Below are 21,150 nucleotides of genomic sequence, written 5' to 3' on the forward strand. Positions count from 1 at the left end.
GAAAGCCTCTTTTGAAGAGGCTAACAGCGTCATCCTCCAACTAAATGAGAGCAATGCGAAGCTCCGGGCCGAGCGTGACCTGCTGAGGGCGAAGATCGTCAGAAGTGCGGAGCAGCAGGAGTAGACCACTGCCTTGTTGAAGAGGGCCGGCGTCATCGTCAAGAAACTTATGGACGAGAATGCCATGCTGCGCATCGAGCGCAGAAGGCTGGTGGAGGAATTCGTGGATACTCTCAAGCAGCATCTTGAGGACAAGAAAGAGCTCATCGCCACTCACTGCGGAGACTAGTTCCGGTGGCCTGCAGTAACGTAGAGATAAGCGAGCCAGATCGTTGTCTTCCTTCTTCTTTTGCCCTTGTGTATTTCGGGCGTTGCCGCATGTGGCTTTTTTTAATTATGTTCCTAAATATGTAAGACAATTATTATCCACTGTCATTGTCCTTATATTGATCATGCTTGCTATAAGTCGCAGTCGATGCTATATAGGTCCGTCAGATCTTACATCAAGATCCGTGCAAAACTTTCCTTTTAGATGTTGATTTTTCTCTCTTAAATCTCAGTCCAGTGAGACATATAGCCACGCCGTAGAACAGGGGCTCGAGCGCCATTAATAGAGACGTTGGGAGGGAGGTGCGTGATAATCACCAAGTGCAGGGAATCATCGTAGCAATTCCCAAAGGTGGAAGTGATAAGTATGGAATGTCGAACCCACAAGGAGCTAAAGGTAAGATCAATATTCTCTCAAGTCCTATCTGCCACTGATACGACTCTACGTACACCGAACGTTTGCTTCCAACTAGAAATGAGAAATAAAACTACGTTGTGGGTATGAAGAGGATAACTTTGCACGATATCGGAGAGCTAAAATATAAAAGTAGGTGTTGTTATCATAAAGTTAGAATATAGTACTAAATACTATAAATAGCGAGTGTGGAATAATGATGGGTCGGTGTGCAGAATTATCCTAGGCAATTGTTAACGAGACCGGTAGTCATCATTGCAATTTCATATGAGGGAGAGGCATAAGCTAACATACTTTCTTTTCTCGGATCATATGCACTTATGATTGGAACTCTAGCAAGCATCCACAACTACTAAAGATCATTAAGGTAAAACCCAACCATAGCATTAAAGCATCAAGTCCCCTTTTATCCCATACGCAACAACTCCCTTACTCGGGTTTAAGCTTCTGTCACTCTAGCAACCCACTATAAGCGAATCATGAACATACTGCAACACCCTACAGCGGGAATCCCTCATGCTTGCGCGACACGGAGGGCACCATAGGACAGCACCAAAATAAAACATACAACTCATACCAATCTAGATCATCAATCAACCCAAAGACAAAGGATATCTACTCAAAACATCATAGGATGGAAACACATCATTGGATCATAATATGTGGCATAAAGCACCATGTTAAAGTAGGGATTACAGCGGGGTGCGGGAGAGTGGATCGCGTAAAAGAGATGAGGATGGTGATGCTGATGAAGACGATCACCGCGGTGATGATTCCCCTCCCGATGGCAGTCCGGCGCCATCGAGAGAGAGGAGGAGAGGTTCTCCCCCTTGTGCTTCCTCCTCCATGGCCTCCCCCATAGATGGGGAGAGGTTCTCCCTCTGGTCCTTGGCCTTCATGGCGATGATGGCAACTCCGGGATCCTCCTCCATGGCCTCCGGTGATGATGGCCCCCTCCGGCAGGGTGCCAGTGAAGGCCTATATTGATTTCTCGTGGCTACAGAGGCTTGCGGCGGCGGAACTTCCGATCTAGGTTATTTTCCGGGGGTTTCTGTTTTTATAGGAATTTTTGGCGTCGGTTTCATGTCAGGGGTGTCTCCGAGCCGTCCATGAGATAGGGGGCGCGCCCAGGGGGTAGGGCGCACCCTCCACCCTCGTGGATGGCTCGGGACTCTTCTGGTCCATCTCCGGTGCTCCGTGGGCTTCTTCTGGTCCATAAAAATCGTCAAAAAATTGGCACGTCAATTGGACTCCGTTTGGTATTCCTTTTCTGTAAAACTCAAAAACAAGGAAAAACAGAAACTGGCACTGGGCTCTAGGTTAATAGATTAGTCCCAAGAATCATATAAAATAGCATATAAATGCATATAAAACATCTAAGATGGATAATATAATAGCATGAAAACTTCATAAATTATAGATACGTTGGAGACGTATCAGCGTCCTCGAGTAGGTAAATGATAAAAGAAATAATTTGATTTAGCAAACTCCACATACTCAACTATCATTTAATCTTTCACAATTGCTATACACTCACGTGATATTTATGGGTTCAAAGTTTTAATCGGACACACAGAAAGATAGGGGCTTATAGTTTCGCCTCCCAACCTTTTACCTCAAGGGTAATGTCAACAATAATAACTCATGAAAACCTACATCCAAGTGGATATATATATCTGGATTGCTCCAACACAAAGTGCTTGCCAAAGGAAAAGGTGTAAAAAGGAGATGATCACCGTGACTCTTGTATAACGGTAGAAGATAAAAGTAAAAGATAGGCCCTTCGCAGAGGGAAGCAGAGGTTGCCATGCGCTTTTATAGTTGGATGCACAAAATCTTAATGCGAAAGAATGTCACTTTATATTGCCACTTGTGATAGGGACCTTTATTATGCAGTCCGTCGCTTTTATTGCTTCCATATCACAAGATCGTATAAAGCTTATTTTCTCCACACTAATAGATCATACATATTTAGAGAGCAATTTTTTATTGCATGCAACAGTGACAACTTACTTGAAGGATCTTAATCAATCCATAGGTAGATATGGTGGACTCTCATGGCAAAACCGGGTTTAAGGATATTCGGAAGCACAAGTAGTATCTCTACTTGGTGCAAAGAATTTGGCTAGCATGAGGGGGAAAAGCAAGCTCAGCATGTTGGATGATCCATGACAATATACTTTATTTTGGATATAAGAAAACATAACCCATTACGTTGTCTTCCTTGTCCAACATCAACCTTTTATCATGTCATATTGTAATGAGTGCTCAGAATTACAAAAGATGTCCAAGATAGTATATTTATATGTGAAATCTCTCTTCCTTCAATATTCTTTCATGAATTGTTCAAGTGACCAATTCTGAGTTTGCTAACTTTCAATAAGTTTACTACCTATACTTATTATGTGTGAAGTCATTACTCCCCATGGTATAAGCATATGAAACATTTATAAATTCATATTTATGATATTCAATTCATTCAACCATTTACTCATAGGATATATGTGAAGCACGTGAGTAAATGACAAACTACTCCAAAAAGATATAAGTGAAGAACACTGAGTAGTCAAATAATTAACTAGCCATGGGAGGATTCTTTTTCATTCAAGATTTCAGATCCAATGATTTTATTCACACGGCAAGTAAAATTGAAAATACGCTCCAAGCAAAACACATATCATGTGATGAATAAAAATATAGCTCCGAGTAAGGTATACCGATAGTTTTGAAGACGAAAGAGGGGATGCCTTCCGGGGCATCCCCAAGCTTAGGCGCTTGAGTCTTCCTTGAATATTACCTTGGGGTGCCTTGGGCATCCCCAATCTTAGGTTCTTTCCACTCCTTATTCTCCTCATATCGATATCTCACCCAAAGCTTGAAAACTTCAATCACACGAAACTTAACGGAACTTTGTGAGATAGGTTAGTATGATAAAGAGTAAACCATTCACTTTGGTACTGTCAAAGACAAGGTTCATAATTGTTCTCATACAATGCCTCCTGTACAATATCATTTCTACAATTTATATTGAGAAATATAAGCCATAGAAACTAGAAAACAAGCAAACTATGCAATGAAAACAGAATCTGTCAGAAACAGAATAGTCCGTAAGAGCATCTCCAACAGCCGCGCCAAACTAGCGATGCGCCGCAAAATTGCCCGTTTTAGCACGCGCGCAACCAATATAGTTGCTCCAGCGGGCGCGCAAAAACAGCGTGCGCGGCATATGTAGTTCTGCGCGCGGGCCGAAACTCAATCATGCGCCGCTTATTTGCTGCGCCCGCACCTGCGCGCTGGACTCTCGCGCGCTCGCTCGCAACTCCCACCCCCCATCCAGTCGCGCTGCCGCCGCCGACCGCGCCACCCGGCGACCGTTCCAGCGCTTCCCCGAACAAAGCACGGTGGTTCGGTTATGGGTCGGCAGAAAATTTGCAGGGATAGGATCGATGCCCACAACAGATTGATCAGGCATTATTTTGCAGAGAATCCCACATACCCCGAGTCGTATTTTCGTTGCCGGTTTAGGATGAGCACCGAGTTGTTCAGGCGCATTGCAGAGAAACTAGTGAGCCATGACCGCTTTTTTCAGCAAAGGAGGAATGCCGCCGGAGAGCTCGGGCATAGCACCTTTCAGAAGGTGACAGCCGCTTTGCGTATGTTGGCATATGGTATGCTGGCTGATCTAGTTGATGATCACTTGGATATGGGTGAGAGCCAAGCCATCATGTGTGTCAAGTGCTTCGTAGTCGGAATTGTGCAAGTGTTTGGCGAGGAGTATTTGAGATCTCCCAATGCTGAAGACGCCACAAGGCTATTGACGATGAACAAAGCTCGTGGCTTTCCTGGCATGCTTGGCTCAATAGATTGCATGCATTGGAGTTGGAAGAACTGTCCAAAGGCATGGCATGGGCAATTCCACGGCAAAAAAAAGGGTTCCACTATAATCCTTGAAGCGGTGGCCGATCAAGAGACTTGGATTTGGCATGCATTCTTTGGAATGCCTGGATCTTTGAATGACATCAATGTTGTCAACTGGTCACCACTGATGAATAAGATTGCAAATGGTGAGTTGCCACCGGTGCAGTTTGTAGCAAATGGTCGTACATACAACTATGGCTATTATCTAGCGGATGGCATCTATCCAAAGTGGCAAACCTTTGTCAAGCCGTTGAAAAAGCTAGAAGGTAAGAAAAATCTTGATTTCCACAATGCTTAGGCGGCGGCTAGAAAAGATGTGGAGAGAGCTTTTGGGATTTTGCAAGCCCAATTTGCTATTGTGAGAGGACCGGCTAGATTTTGGGATCAGAAAATGCTTTGGTACATCATGCACGCTTGTGTGATCATGCATAACATGATCATCGAGAATGAGCGTGGCCAAGATGTAGACTACTCTCAGTATGAGCTCTTGGGACATCCCGTGCGAGTGCGACGGCGGGCTGAAAGGGTGGCCCGTTTTGTTGCCTCCTATCATGCCATTCGACGTCCCGCAGCGCATAATGATCTTCAGAAGGATCTCATTGAGGAGTGGTGGGCATGGAATGGACGACAAAGAGCATCATGATTTGTGCGTTCGATATTGTATTGTTGAACTATTTGTTGTGTTTATTGCACTATTTGTTGTATTGAACGATAAACTGTTTGTTTGAGTTGTAATAACGAAATTGAACTATTTATTTTGATTTATTTTTGTTTGTGTTTGATCTTTTTGCTTCTGTTTTGGAATGCATATGTTGTTTGTGCGAGAGTCGCGCACGCTACATTTTTGTGCACTACTGGAGCTGCGCACGCGCGCTACTTTTTAGCGCGGCTGCTAGAGCCAGCGCAGCAAAGCAGTTTTTTGCGCGCGGCGCCTGTTGGAGATGCTCTAATGATCTGAACAGCAACCATACTTGTGCTACTCCAAAAATTATGAAATAAATTTGTGGACGTGAGGAATTTGTCTATTAATCTTCTGCAAAAAGAATCAACCTAAAAGTACTCTCCAGTAAGAAAAGGCAGCTATTCTCGTGAGCGTAAAGTTTCTGTTTTTTACAGCAAGATTGCAAAGACTTCACCCATGTCTTCCCAAAGGTTCTACTTGGCACAAACACTAATTAAAACATAAATCCACATCTAACCAGAGTCTAGATGAATTATTTATTACTAAACAGGAACAAAAATCAAGAAACAAAAATAAAATTGGGTTGCCTCCCAACAAGCGCTATCGTTTAACGCCCCTAGCTAGGCATGATGATTTCAATGATGCTCACATAAAAGATAAGAATTGAAACATAAAGAGAGCATCATGAAGAATATGACTAGCACATTTAAATCTAACCCACTTCCTATGCCTAGGGATTTTGTGAGCACATAATTTATAGGAACAAGAACCAACTAGCATAGGAAGGCAAAACAAGTATAACTTCAAAACTTTAAGCACATAGAGAGGAAACTTGATATTATTGCAACTCCTACAAGCATGTAGTCCTCCCTCATAATAATTTTTAGTAGTATCATGAATTAGTTCAACAATATAACCATCACATAAAGCATTCTTTTCATGATCTACAAGCGTAGAAATTTTACTACTCTCCACATAAGCAAAATTCTTCTCATTCGGAATAGTGGGAACACTAATTCCTAAAGTTGACACTCTTCCAAACCCGATTTAGATGATAGTATTATTCATACTCCAAAAGATATAAGTGAAGTTCATGGAGCATTCTACAATTAATATAGACGAACCAATATCCAAGCACAAAATATATAAGTGAAGCACACGAAGCATTCTATAAAACCATACTCAAATGATTTAAGTGAAGCACAAAGAGCATTCTATAAGGTCGTACTCAAAAGATATAAGTGAAGCACATGAATAATTATATAATTCGATGAAGGTACATCTCATACTAGCATGGTTCTTAAAGAAAAAGAAAAAGACAAAGGACACAAATCATGTGAACAAAACAAAAACCGAGGTATACCGATAGTTGTTGAAGAAGAAAGATGGGATGCCAACCGGGGCATCCCCAAGCTTAGATGCTTGAGTATCCTTGGAATATTTACTTGGGGTGCCTTGGGAATCCCTAATCTTGAACTCTTTCCTCTCTTTATTCTTCTCATATTGATAGCTCCTCGATCTTCGAACACTTCATCCACACAAAACTTTAACAAAAACTTTGTGAGATCTGTTAGTATAATAAAGCAAATCACTACCTTTAGGTACTGTTGCAAACTCATTCCAATTCCATATTAGAACTATATCTACTGTATTTAAACTTCACCATGGTTCATACCCCCCCCCCCCGATACTACCCATAGATTCAACAAAATAAGCGAACAACACATAGAAAACAGAATCTGTCAAAAACAGGACAGTCTGTAGTAATCTGGTAGTTTAGTAAACTTCTGTAACTCCAAAATTTTCTAAAAAAATATGAAAATTTAAAATTTTGTACAGAAGTAATGTGCAAAAAGTTTCAGACCCATTTCACTTTCCAGTAACAAAATTAAATTCACGCGCTACAACCAAAGTTTCTGTTTTTGTACTGCACATAGTAAACAAGCAATCTAATCATCCTAAAACCAAAGCTTGGCACATTATTTATGTAATACAATGGATATACACAAGGGGATAATTATTTACAGAGAAACTTCCATGAAAAATTCTACATTGTTTCCGTGAGCATGAACACAAGTGCTCAAGGTCGACCCTCACTTCTTCAATGCATAAGTTTCCAATCACTTCTCGTTTTGAAAAACTTTTTAGGCATGAAAGGCAAGTAAAAAAATTGTATTTTCATTCTTTTAATTTTTTTGTATGTTTCACCCACAACTAAACATAAATGAAAAGGAAAAACAAAATCTACTTCGTGAAGAAAGCAAACAAGCACACACGAGAATATGAACCCCACGCTATTGCTACCCGGTAACGGCGCCAGAAAAGAGCTTGATAATCCCCAAGTGCAGGGAATCATCGTAGCAATTACCAAAGGTGGAAGTGATAAGTATGGAGTGTCGAACCCACAAGGAGCTAAAGGTAAGACCAATATTCTCTCAAGTCCTATCTGCCACTGATATGACTCTACGTACACCGAACGTTTGCTTCCAATTAGAAACGAGAAATAAAACTACGTTGTGGGTATGAAGAGGATAACTTTGCATGATATCGGAGAGCTAAAATATAAAAGTAGGTGTTGTTATCATAAAGGTAGAATATATTACTAAATATTATAAATAGTGAGTGTGGAATAATGATGGGTCGGTGTGTGGAATTATCCTAGGCAATTGTTAACAAGACCGGTAGTCGTCATTGCAATTTCATAGGAGGGAAAGGCATAAGCTAACATACTTTCTTTTCTTGGATCATATGCACTTATGATTGGAACTCTAGCAAGCATCCGCAACTACTAAAGATCATTAAGGTAAAACCCAGCCATAGAATTAAAGCATCAAGTCCCCTTTTATCCCATACGCAACAACTCGTTTACTCGGCTTTAAGCTTCTGTCACTCTAGCAAACCACTATAAGCGAATCATGAACGTATTGCAACACCCTACAGCGGGAATCCCTCATGCTTGCATGACACGGAGGGCACCATAGGACAGCACCAAAATAAAACATACAAATCATACCAATCTAGATCATCAATCAACCCAAAGACAAAGGATATATACTCAAAACATCGTAGGATGGCAACACATCATTGGATCATAATATGTGGCATAAAGCACCATGTGAAAGTAGGGATTACAGCAGGGTGCGGGAGAGTGGACCGCGTAAAAGAGATGAGGATGGTGATGATGATGGTGATGTTGATGAAGACGATCACCGCGGCGATGATTCCCCTCCCGATGGCACTCCGGCGCCACCGAGAGAGAGGAGGAGAGGTTCTCCCCCTTGTGCTTCCTCCTCCATGGCCTCCCCCCTAGATGGGGAGAGGTTCTCCCTCTAGTCCTTGGCCTTCATGGCGACGATGGCCCCTCCGGGATCCTCCTCCATGGCCTTCGGTGATGATGGCCCCCTCCTACAGGGTGCCAGAGAGGGCCTAGATTGGTTTCTCGTGGCTACAGAGGCTTGCGGCGGCGAAACTTCTGATCTAGGTTATTTTCTGGGGGTTTCTGTATTTATAGGAATTTTTGGCGTCGGTTTCACGTCGGGGGGTCTCCGAGCCGTCCACGAGATAGGGGGGGCACGCCCAGGGGGTAGGGTGCGCCCTCCACCCTCGTGGACGGCTCAGGACTCTTCTGGTCCATCTCCGATGCTCCGTGGGCTTCTTCTTGTCCATAAAAAATCGTCAAAAATTGGCACGTCAATTGGACTCCATTTGGTATTCCTTTTCTATACAACTCAAAAACAAGGAAAAAAACAGAAACTGGCACTGGGCTCTAGGTTAATAGGTTAGTCACAAAAATCATATAAAATAGCATATAAATGCATATAAAACATCTAAGATGGATAATATAATAGCATGAATACTTCATAAATTATAGATACGTTGGAGATATATAAGTGCGCGGCGGGTAGCGGTCAAAGGGCTCTCCTCCCGATGAGCACGCTCAGGGGTCTGATCGCACGCCTCCCATACTCAAATAGCTACTCCACACGGCACCTCCTAGCCAATAAAAAAGGGGATGCGTGGCGGCACGTAATTGGTAAGTAGAACTCCCACGGTTTCAATAAACTTGTGTCTCCGATTTGTAACGTGAAAGCACTTGTTCCAAAATGACTTTGTTGATTGTTAATGTGTGCGCCTTCGCAAATCGGACAGTAAAATTACCACAGCATGTTGGTGCCATGTCATGACACCATGTCAAGTTTCATGATTTTCAGGCGTGTTTTGGATTTACATGAATTCAAAAACCAAGTTTCTCAATCTTTCCGGTCGAGCCACGACGCCCAGATGTTTGAATTTCATTCCCATTTCTTGCATGGGACCTATAAATTCACCCAAGGACACACATGTGATTTTTCAAACAACTTTGGTGCACTGGAGCCTGTGCTTGTAATTCAAATTTGAATTATGCACATTAAACGCGCAGAAACTCAATTAATGTATAAAAAAGGCCAAACAAACGTGGAATAATTCCAAAATGTAGCACGATACTTCTATTTGGTCTAATATGCCTGTCTAAAAAAATTAAGGTGGGACGAGGCAGTGTACTTATGTCGTTTTGCACACGGAGGTGACACGTTCCCTCTCGGAACCACGAGCCTTCTTGAGGGAAGATCCGGTTTGCAAGAAGCTTACACCAAAGCTTGTCCCAATTCGGCCAAAAAAATTACCGCAGCATGTTGGTGCCATGTCATGACACCATGCCAAGTTTCATGATTTTCAGGCGTGTTTTGGATTTACAGGAATTAAAAAACCAAGTTTCTCAATCTTTCCGGCCGAGCCACGACGCCCAGATGTTTGAATTGCATTCCCATTTCTTGCATGGGACCTATAAATTCACCCAAGGACACACATGTGACCTTTCAACCAACTTTGGTGCACAAGAGCATGTGCTTGTAGTTCAAATTTGAATTATATACATTAAATGCGCAGAATCTCAATAATGTATAAAAAAGGCCAAACGAACCCGGAATAATTCCAAAATTTAGCACGATACTTCTATTTTGTCTAATATGCCTGTGTAAAAAAATTAAGGCGGGAGATCGCAGTGTACGTATCTCGTTACGCACACGGAGGTGACACGTTCCCTCTCGGAACCACGAGCCTTCATGAGGGAAGCTCCGGTTTGCAAGAAGCTTACACCAAAGCTTGTCCCAATTCGGCCAAAAAAATCCGCAACATGTTGGTGCCATGTCATGACAGCATGCCAAGTTTCATGATTTTCAGGCGTGTTTTGGATTTACAGGAATTAAAAAACCAAGTTTCTCAATCTTTCCGGCCGAGCCACGACGCCCAGATGTTTGAATTTCATTCCCATTTCTTTCATGGGACCTATAAATTCACCCAAGGACACACAAGTGACCTTTCAACCAACTTTGGTGCACAGGAGCATGTGCTTGTAGTTCAAATTTGAATTATGCACATTAAATGCGCAGAAACTCAATTAATGTATAAAAAAGGCCAAATGAACCCGGAATAATTCCAAAATTTAGCACGATACTTCTATTTGGTCTAATCTGCCTGTGTCAAAAAATTAAGGCGGGAGATGGCAGTGTACGTATCTCGTTATGCACACGGAGGTGACACGTTCCCTCACAGAACCAAGAGCCTTCTTGAGGGAGGCTCCGGTTTGCAAGAAGCTTACACCAAAGCTTGTCCGAATTCGGCCAAAAAATCCGCAACATGTTGGTGCCATGTCATGACACCATGCCAAGTTTCATGATTTTCAGGCGTGTTTTGGATTTACAGGAATTAAGAAACCAAGTTTCTCAATCTTTCCGGCCGAGCCAAGACGCCCAGATGTTTGAATTTCATTCCCATTTCTTGCATGGGACCTATAAATTCACCCAAGGACACACATGTTATTTTTCAACCAACTTTGGTGCACTAGAGCATGTGCTTGTAGTTCAAATTAGAATTATGCACATTAAATGCGCAGAAACTTAATTAATGTATAAAAAGGCCAAACGAACCTGGAATAATTCCAAAATTTAGCATGATACTTCTATTTGGTCTAATCCGCCTGTGTAAAAAAATTAAGGCGGGGGAAGGCAGTGTACGTATCTCGTTTTGCACACGGAGGTGACACGTTCCCTCTCGGAACCACGAGCCTTCTTGAGGGAAGCTCCGGTTTGCAAGAAGCTTACACCAAAGCATGTCCCAATTCGGCCACAAAATTTACCGCAGCATGTTGGTGCCATGACATGACACCATGCCAAGTTTCATGAATTCGGGAGTGTTTTGGATTTACAGGAATTAAAAAACCAAGTTTCTCAATCTTTCCGCCCGAGCCACGACGCCCAGATGTTTGAATTTCATTCCCATTTCTTGCATGGGACCTATAAATTCACCCAAGGACACACATCTGATTTTTCAACCAACTTTCGTGCACTGGAGCATGTGCTTGTAGTTCAAATTTGAATTATGCACAATAAATGCGCAGAAACTCAATTAATGTATAAAAAAGGCCAAACGAACCCGGAATAATTCCAAAATTTAGCTCGATACTTCTATTTGGTCTAATCTGCCAGTGTACAAAAATTAAGGCGGGAGAAGGTAGTGTACGTATGTCGTTTCGCACACGGAGGTGACACGTTCCCTCTCAGAACCACGAGCCTTCTTGAGGGAAGCTCCGGTTTGCAAGAAGCTTAAACCAAAGCTTGTCCCAATTCGGCAAAACAAATTACCGCAGCATGTTGGTGTCATGTCATGATACCATGCCAAGTTTCATGATTTTCAGGCGTGTTTTGGATTTACAAGAATTAAAAAACCAAGTTTCTCAATCTTTCCGGCCGAGCCACGACGCCCAGATGTTTGAATTTCATTCCCATTTCTTGCATGGGACCTATAAATTCACCCAAAGACACGCATGTGATTTTTCAACAAACGTTGGTGCATTGGAGCATGTGCTTGTAGTTCAAATTTGAATTATGCACATTAAATGCCCAGAAACTCAATTAATGCATAAAAATGCCAAACGAACCCGGAATAATTCCAATTTTAAACACGACACTCATGTACTAGTTGCATGTTCACTGTACGTAAATGTTCTAGCAATTCAAACACCATCCTTTCCCTCCGTAACACCATTTTGTCTTTCAAAACATAATGAAAAAATCAGGTATACCACAAACAGTTAACTAGAAAGAATCGTGTGGGATGCGATATAAAATATCTTGGCGCACTATCTTATCTGGCTTACGCAGGAGGCTTCGTCGTCTACAGTCCACTGCCCCCGCTTGAACCACACTTGTTCGCCAGTTTCTCACGGCACCGAGCGAAATTTTTTTGCCACTGCGCAAATATCTATCTCCCCGCCCCCTCCCTCCTACCAAAAGCCACATTTCCACTATTCCTCCTTGCTTTCCAAGTTCAAACCTTCACTTCTGCTTACTGGCAGCTTGGCCTCCTCGCCGACGACCCTTCTTCTTGTAGCGCCGCCTCCTTGCTGGCTACCCTTCTTCTTGCAGTGCCGCCTCCTCGCCGGCGACCCTTCTTCTTGCAACGCCGCCTCCTCACCGGCGACCCTTATTCTTGCTGCGCAGCCTCCTCGCCGCCGACCCTTCTTCTTGCTGCGCGGCCTCATCGATATGTCAGGTAATCCACACCCCACCCACACCATCCTCCTCCTTTCCCGTCCCACATGCCTCGACCGACGGCGTGACACCTTCCACCGAAATCACTGCCCCCCTCCTCCAATTAAGCGCCGCCCACAGCCATTTTGCATGTAGTATAACATGGAGCTCAGTAGCATGCGGCCTCACGCTCTCACGAGGTCGCTATGGCTGCCATGTGTGTCGACCGCCAGATCTTGGAGGAGCACCTCGTCTTTGAGGCCACCGTAGACACCACCACGCGGTTGTCTACTTTAAAATATAGTTCGTGCTATTTTCTCGAGGCCACCGCCAGTGCCTTCTAGTGATTTGTCCTCTGTAATGTTAATATGCAATCTGATGTTCAGTTAACAGTTTGGTCCTCTGAAATGTAATGTTCAATTAACACTTTGGTCCAACAATTGCTACATTTCGTAGTACTGCTCTCAAGCATTCTTTGTTTTGTTAACTGTCTTATCTTCTAGTACATGTTTCTATTCTGCAATGTCGTGCTCAGTTAACTATTTTGGTTCATTTCGTCTGCTGTCCATTTAACTGTTTGGGTCAGTTCTGCAATTTGATTTTCATTTGCTGTGGGTACAATTTTGTATTGTTATGCATGTGACACCAATCGAATTTGGTTGTACTCAATACATATTCTACTGATAGTATGGCAACTCTCAGTTAACTTGATCAAGATATTCCTTATGTGTGTTGCAGGGAAACAATGGGAGACACTGCGGTTTACCATCGAGGTTTGTTCAAGCAGGGTCCTTTGGATAATAGCACATTATTGTGCAGTTGCAGGAATCATTCTAATATTTAGGTTTCTTACAATTTGGTCTTGCACATGTAGGTCCTGCTGTCAGAGGCTTAGACCCACTGTTCGACCCATTTTGCATATGGGGAAATGAGATGTCCATGAATATCAGTCAAGTCAAAAAACTCAGAAAGATTGTTAGGATGAAGAAACTTGCGACGAATAACAACAAGATATTTGTTTGCACAATGAAGAAGACATCAGTCAACTATAGGATGGTACCAACTCTTTTACCTTGTTTTTACCCCTTGCGCCATTCCAAAATTTACAACAGCGATTTATGCATAGCTTTGTTTTCACTACTTTTCAAAGCAGTTCACCGATGATTACCTCTCAAACCACCTGCGTGGTCAAGAGGCAAGGTATTCATTCAACACCCACGGTACAATATTGAAGTCTTGCTGAAGAGGACGAAGGTTGGGCGGGCAATTATCCATAGCCACTGGCCTAAAGTTGCAAGGACATTCAACATCACTGAAGGCTCAATATTTGCCTTCCGCTTCTGCAGTTTCCCAGATGAGATTCATATGTCTATTTTACCGTGTATGATGCTACTTTCCAAAGGTTTTTGATGCTGCATGTGAAACTTGGTGTTGTTGTGTAATGGCGTAACTGAGTGCCGAAGCTATCTGATGTAATTCAATTATGAAATCATGGTTGCTTTTATACGGATATGAAATATCTGGCGTAATTTATAAGAAATATCAGTTGATTAGTACATGGATTATCAATAATAGGCTAATTACCTGCTTATTGGGGTTTTCTATTGCAGACGGTTACTTAGACAGCACCGTGGGTGATGAACTCACATAACCCGCACGGTTTCTAGAAAGTAGGCGTGTTCGATCAACTAACAATCACACATGGCTTCCGGCAGCGAACTGTTTGCGTTAGGCCACCTTGCACAAATGTTTCCACACAAAGAACTGTGTGTGATATACATACCTACGGAAATGTTTTTCTAGGATTTGATACGTCCATTTTGCATCAATATTTATTGCATTATGGGCTGTTATTACACGTTGTGTCACATTACTTATGCCTATTCTCTCTTATTTTACAAGGTTTATATGAAGAGGGAGAATGCCGGCAGCTGGAGTTCTGGGATGGAAAAGGAGCAAATATTAGAGACGTATTATGCACAGCTCCAAAAGTCTTGAAACTTCACGGAGGCTGTTTTTGGAATTAACAAAAAATACTAGAGAAAGAATTAACCAGAGGGGCCCACACCCTGGCCACGAGGGTGGGGGCGTGCCCTACCCCCCTGGGCGCGCCCCCCTACCTCGTGGGCCCCCTGGCAGGCCTCTGGTGTCCATCTTCTGCTATATGAAGTCTTTTACCTTGGAAAAAATCATAAGCAAGCTTTTGGGAAGAAACACCGCCGCCACGAGGCGGAACCTTGGCGGAACCAATCTAGGGCTCCAGCGGAGCTGTTCTGCCGGGGAAACTTCCCTCCGGGAGGGGGAAATCATCGCCATCGTCATCACCAACGATCCTCTCATCGGGAGGGGGTCAATCTCCATCAACATCTTCACCAGCACCATCTCCTCTAAAACCCTAGTTCATCTCTTGTATCCAATCTTTGTCCCAAAGCCTCATATTGGTACCCGTGGGTTGTTAGTAGTGTTGATTACTCCTTGTAGTTGAGGCTAGTTGGTTTATTTGGTGGAAGATCATATGTTCAGATCCTTTATGCATATTAATACCCCTCTGATTATGAACATGAATATGATTTGTGAGTAGTTACGTTTGTTCCTGAGGACATGGGAGAAGTCTTGCTATAAGTAGTCATGTGAATTTGGTATTCGTTCGATATTTTGATGAGATGTATGTTGTCTTTCCTCTAGTGGTGTTATGTGAACGTCGACTACATGACACTTCACCATTGTTTGGGCCTAGAGGAAGGCATTGGGAAGTAATAAGTAGATGATGGGTTGCTAGACTGACAAAAGCTTAAACCCTAGTTTATGAGCTGCTTCGTAAGGGGCTGATTTGGATCCATATGTTTCATGCTATGGTTAGGTTTACCTTAATACTTCTTTTGTAGTTGCGGATGCTTGCAATAGGGGTTAATCATAAGTGGGATGCTTGTCCAAGAAAGGACAGCACCCAAGCACCAGTCCACCCACATACCAAATTATCAAAGTAATGAACGCGAATCATATGAGCGTGATGAAAACTAGCTTGACGATAATTCCCATGTGTCCTCGGGAGCGCTTTTCTCTATATAAGAGTTTTTCCAGGCTTGTCCTTTGCTACGAAAAGGATTGGGCCATCTTTCTGCACCTTATTTACTTTCATTACTTGTTACTCGTTACAAATTACCTTATCGCAAAACTATCTGTTACCGATAATTTCAGTGCTTGCAGAGAATACCTTACTGAAAATCGCTTGTCATTTCCTTCTGCTCCTCGTTGGGTTCAACACTCTTACTTATCGAAAGGACTACGATAGATCCCCTATACTTGTGGGTCATCAAGACTCTTTTCTGGCGCCGTTGCCGGGGAGTGAAGCGCCTTTGGTAGGTGGAATTTGGTAAGGAAAATTTTATATAGTGTGCTGAAATTTACTGTCACTTGTTACTATGGAACATAATCCTTTGAGGGGCTTGTTCGGGGTATCTTCACCCCGATCAGTAGAGCAAAGAGTTGCTCCTCAACCTACTGAACCTACTGAAAATGTTTACTTTGAAATTCCTTCGGGTATGATAGAGAAACTGCTAGCTAATCCTTTTACATGAGACGGAACATTGCATCCCGATTTGCACCTAATCTATGTGGATGAAGTTTGTGGATTATTTCAGCTTGCAGGTATGCCCGAGGATGTTATCAAGAAGAAGGTCTTCCCTTTATCTTTGAAGGGAAAGGCATTGACATGGTTTAGGCTATGTGATGATATGGGATCATGGAACTACAACCGATTGAAATTGGAATTTCATCAGAAGTTTTATCCTATGCATCTTGTTCATCGTGATCGTAATTATATTTTTGGCCTCGCGAAGGAGAAAGCATCGCTCAAGCTTGGGGGAGGCTTAAGTCAATGTTATATACATGCCCCAATCATGAGCTCTCAAGAGAAATTATTATTCAAAATTTTATGCTCGGCTTTCTCTGAATAATCGCTCCATGCTCGATACTTCTTGTACTGGTTCTTTTATGATGAAGACTATTGAATTCAAATGGGATTTATTGGAAATAATTAAATGCAACTCTGAAGATTGGGACCTCGACGAAGTTAAGGAGTCAGGTATAACACCTAAGTTTGATTGTGTTAAATCTTTTATGGATACCGATGTTTTCCGTGAATTTAGCACTAAATATGGACTTGACTATGAGATATTAGCTTCTTTCTGTGAATCATTTGCTACTCATGTCGATCTCCCTAAGGAGAAGTGGTTTACATATAATCCTCCCATTGAAGTAAAAGTAGTTGCACCTATTAAAGTTGAAGACAAGACTATCACTTATAATGATCCTATTGATCCTACTACTTATATTGAGAAACCACCTTTCCCTATTAGAATAAAGGATCATGTTAAAGCTTTGACTATGGTTCGTAAGAGTAATGCTAGAACACCTACACCTCCTGAGCAAATTATAGTTGAACCTAGTATTGCTATGGTTAAAGATCTCTTGGCTGATAATATTGATGGGCATGTTATTTACTTCTGTGATGAAGCTGGTAAAATTGCTAGACCCGACACTAAAAATTAACATAGACCTGTTGTAGGCATGCCTGTTATTTCTGTTAAAATAGGAGATCATTGTTATCATGGCTTGTGTGACATGGGGGCTAGTGCAAGTGCAATACTCCATTCCTTATGCAAAGAAATTATGCATGATATTGCACCTGCTGAGATAGAAGAAATTGATGTTACAATTAAGCTTGCCAATAGAGATACTATTTCACTAGTAGGGATTGTTAGAGATGTTGAAGTCTTGTGTGGGAAAGTTAAATATCATTTTGATTTTCTTGTTCTTGGTTCCCCACAGGATAACTTTTGTCCCATCATATTTGGTAGACCCTTCTTGAATACTGTTAATGCTAGGATAGACTGCAAAAAGGATGTTGTTACTATTGGTTTAGGGGATATGTCTCAAGAGTTTAATTTTGCTAAATTTCGTAGACAACCCCATGATGAAGAATTGCCTAGTAAGGATGAAATTATTGGTCTTGCTTCTATTGTCGTGCCTCCTAATGATCCTTTAGAACAGCATGAAAATGATATGTTTATGAATGAAAGAAGGGAAGTAGATGAAGTATTCTTTAAACAGGGACCCATTTTGAAACACAACTTGCCTGTTGAAATCCTAGGGGATCCTCCTCCACCCAAGGGTGATCCCGTGTTTGAGATTAAACCATTACCTGATACTCTTAAATATGCTTATCTTGATGAGAAAAAGATATATCCTGTCATTATTAGTGCTAACCTTTCAGAGCAGGAAGAAAAGAAATTATTGAAAACTCTAAAGAAGCATCGTGCTGCTATTGGATATACTCTTGATGATATTAAGGGCATTAGTCCCACTCTATGCCAACACAAAATAAAATTAGAGAAAGACGCTAAACCGGTTGTTGATCAGCAATGATGGTTAAATCCTAAGATGAAAGAAGTGGTAAGAAAAGAAATACTAAAGCTTCTAGAGGCAGGTATAGTTTATCCGGTTGCTGATAGTCAGTGGGTAAGTCCTGTCCATTGTGTCCCCAAGAAGGGAGGTATTACTGTTGTTCCTAATGATAAAGATGAATTGATCCCACAAAGAATTGTTACAGGTTATAGAATGGTAATTGATTCCGTAAATTAAATAAAGCTACTAAAAAGGATCATTACTCTTTACCTTTTATTGATCAAATGCTAGAAAGATTATCCAAATATACACATTTTTGCTTTCTAGATGGTTATTCTGGTTTCTCTCAAATACCTGTGTCAAAAGAAGATCAATAAAAGACCACTTTTAATTGCCCTTTTGGTACCTTTGCTTATAGACGTATGCCTTTTGGTTTATGTAATGCACCTGCTACCTTTCAAAGATGCATGATGGCTATATTCTCTGATTTTTGTGAAAAGATTGTTGAGGTTTTCATGGATGATTTCTCCGTTTATGGAACTTCTTTTGATGATTTCTTGAGCAACCTTGATCGAGTTTTGCAGATATGTGAAGAAACTAACGTTGTCTTGAATTGGGAAAAGTGCCACTTTATGGTTAATGAATGTATTGTCTTGGGTCATAAAATTTCCGAAAGAGGTATTGAAGTTGATAAAGCTAAAGTTGATGCTATTGAAAAGATGTCGTGTCCCAAGGACAATAAAGGTATAAGAAGTTTCCTTGGTCATGCCGGTTTCTACAGGAGGTTCATTAAGGACTTCTCTAAAATCTCCAGGCCTCTGACTGATCTCTTACAAAAAGATATTCCTTTTATCTTTGATGATGATTGTGTAGAAGCATTTGAAATACTTAAGAAAGCTTTGATTTCTGCACCTATTGTTCAGCCACCTGATTGGAATTTACCCTTTGAAATTATGTGTGATGCAAGTGATTATGTTGTAGGTGTTGTTCTAGGACAAAGAGTTGATAAGAAATTAAATGTTATCCAATATGCTAGTAAAACTCTAGACAATGCCCAGAGAAATTATGCTACTACTGAAAAAGAATTGTTAGCAGTTGTATTTGCTTGTGATAAGTTCAGACCTTATATTGTTGATTCTAAAGTAACTGTTCACACTGATCATGCTGCTATTAAATATCTTATGGAAAAGAAAGATGCTAAACCTAGACTTATTAGATGGGTTCTCTTGCTACAAGAATTTGATTTGCATATTATTGATAGAAAGGGAGCTGAGAACCCCGTTGCAGACAACTTGTCTAGGTTAGAGAATGTTCTTGATGACCCACTACCTATTGATGATAGCTTTCCTGATGAACAATTAGCTGTCATAAATGCTTCTCGTACTGCTCCATGGTATGCTGATTATGCTAATTACATTGTTGCTAAATTTATACCACCTAGTTTCACATACCAGCAAAAGAAAAAGTTTTTCTATGATTTAAGACATTACTTCTGGGATGACCCACACCTTTATAAAGAAGGAGTAGATGGTGTTATTAGACGTTGTATACCTGAGCATCAACAGGAACAGATCCTACGCAAGTGTCACTCCGAAGCTTATGGAGGACACCACGCTGGAGATAGAACTGCGCATAAGGTATTGCAATCCGGTTTTTATTGGCCTACTCTCTTCAAAGATGCCCGTAAGTTTGTCTTGTCTTGTGATGAATGTCAAAGAATTGGTAATATTAGTAGACGTCAAGAAATGCCTATGAATTATTCACTTGTTATTGAACCATTTGATGTCTGGGGCTTTGATTATATCGGACCGTTTCCTTCCTCTAATGGGTATACACATATTTTAGTTGCTATTGATTACGTTACTAAGTGGGTAGAAGCTATTACAACTAGTAGTGCTGATCATAACACCTCTATTAAGATGCTTAAGGAAGTTATTTTTCCGAGGTTTGGAGTCCCTAGATATTTAATGACTGATGGTGGTTCACATTTTATACATGGTGCCTTTCGTAAAATGCTTGCTAAGTATGATGTTAATCATAGAATTGCATCTCCATATCACCCGCAGTCTAGTGGTCAAGTAGAATGAGTATTAGAGAGCTCAAATTAATTTTGCAAAAGACTGTTATCTAGAAAGAATTGGTCCAAAAAACTTGATGATGCATTATGGACCTATAGAACTGCATATAAAAAATCCTATGGGTATGTCTCCGTATAAAATGGTTTATGGAAAAGCATGTCACTTACATCTCAAACAAGAACATAAGGCATATTGGGCCATTAAAGAGCTCAATTATGATTTCAAACTTGCCGGTGAGAAGAGACTATTTGGCATTAGCTCACTTGATGAATGGAGAACCCAGGCCTATGAGAATGCCAAACTATTTAAAGAAAAAGTTAAAAGATGGCATGACAAAAGGATACAAAAGCGTGAGTTTAATGTAGGTGATTATGTGTTGATATTCAACTCTCGTTTATGATTTTTTGCAGGAAAACTTCTCTCTAAATGGGAAGGTCCTTATGTTATCGAGGAGGTCTATCTTTTCGGTGCCATAAAAATCAACAACTTTGAAGGCACAAATCCAAAGGTGGTGAACGGTCAAACAATCAAACATTATATCTCAGGTAACCCTATAAATGTTGAAACTATTGTTATTGAAACCGTAACCCCAGAGGAATACATAAGGGACACTTTCCGGAACTTTTCAGACTCCGAAAAGGAATAGGTATGTGGTACGGTAAGTAAACCGACTCCAAAACAGTTCTAATGGTAATTTTTCTCTGTTTTGGAATATTTAAGAAAATAGGAAAATAAGAAGTAGTCCGAGAAGGACAC

Source organism: Triticum aestivum, chromosome 3D (genome assembly GCF_018294505.1).
Source record: "Triticum aestivum cultivar Chinese Spring chromosome 3D, IWGSC CS RefSeq v2.1, whole genome shotgun sequence".
In the NCBI taxonomy this organism is placed as follows: Eukaryota; Viridiplantae; Streptophyta; class Magnoliopsida; order Poales; family Poaceae; genus Triticum; species Triticum aestivum.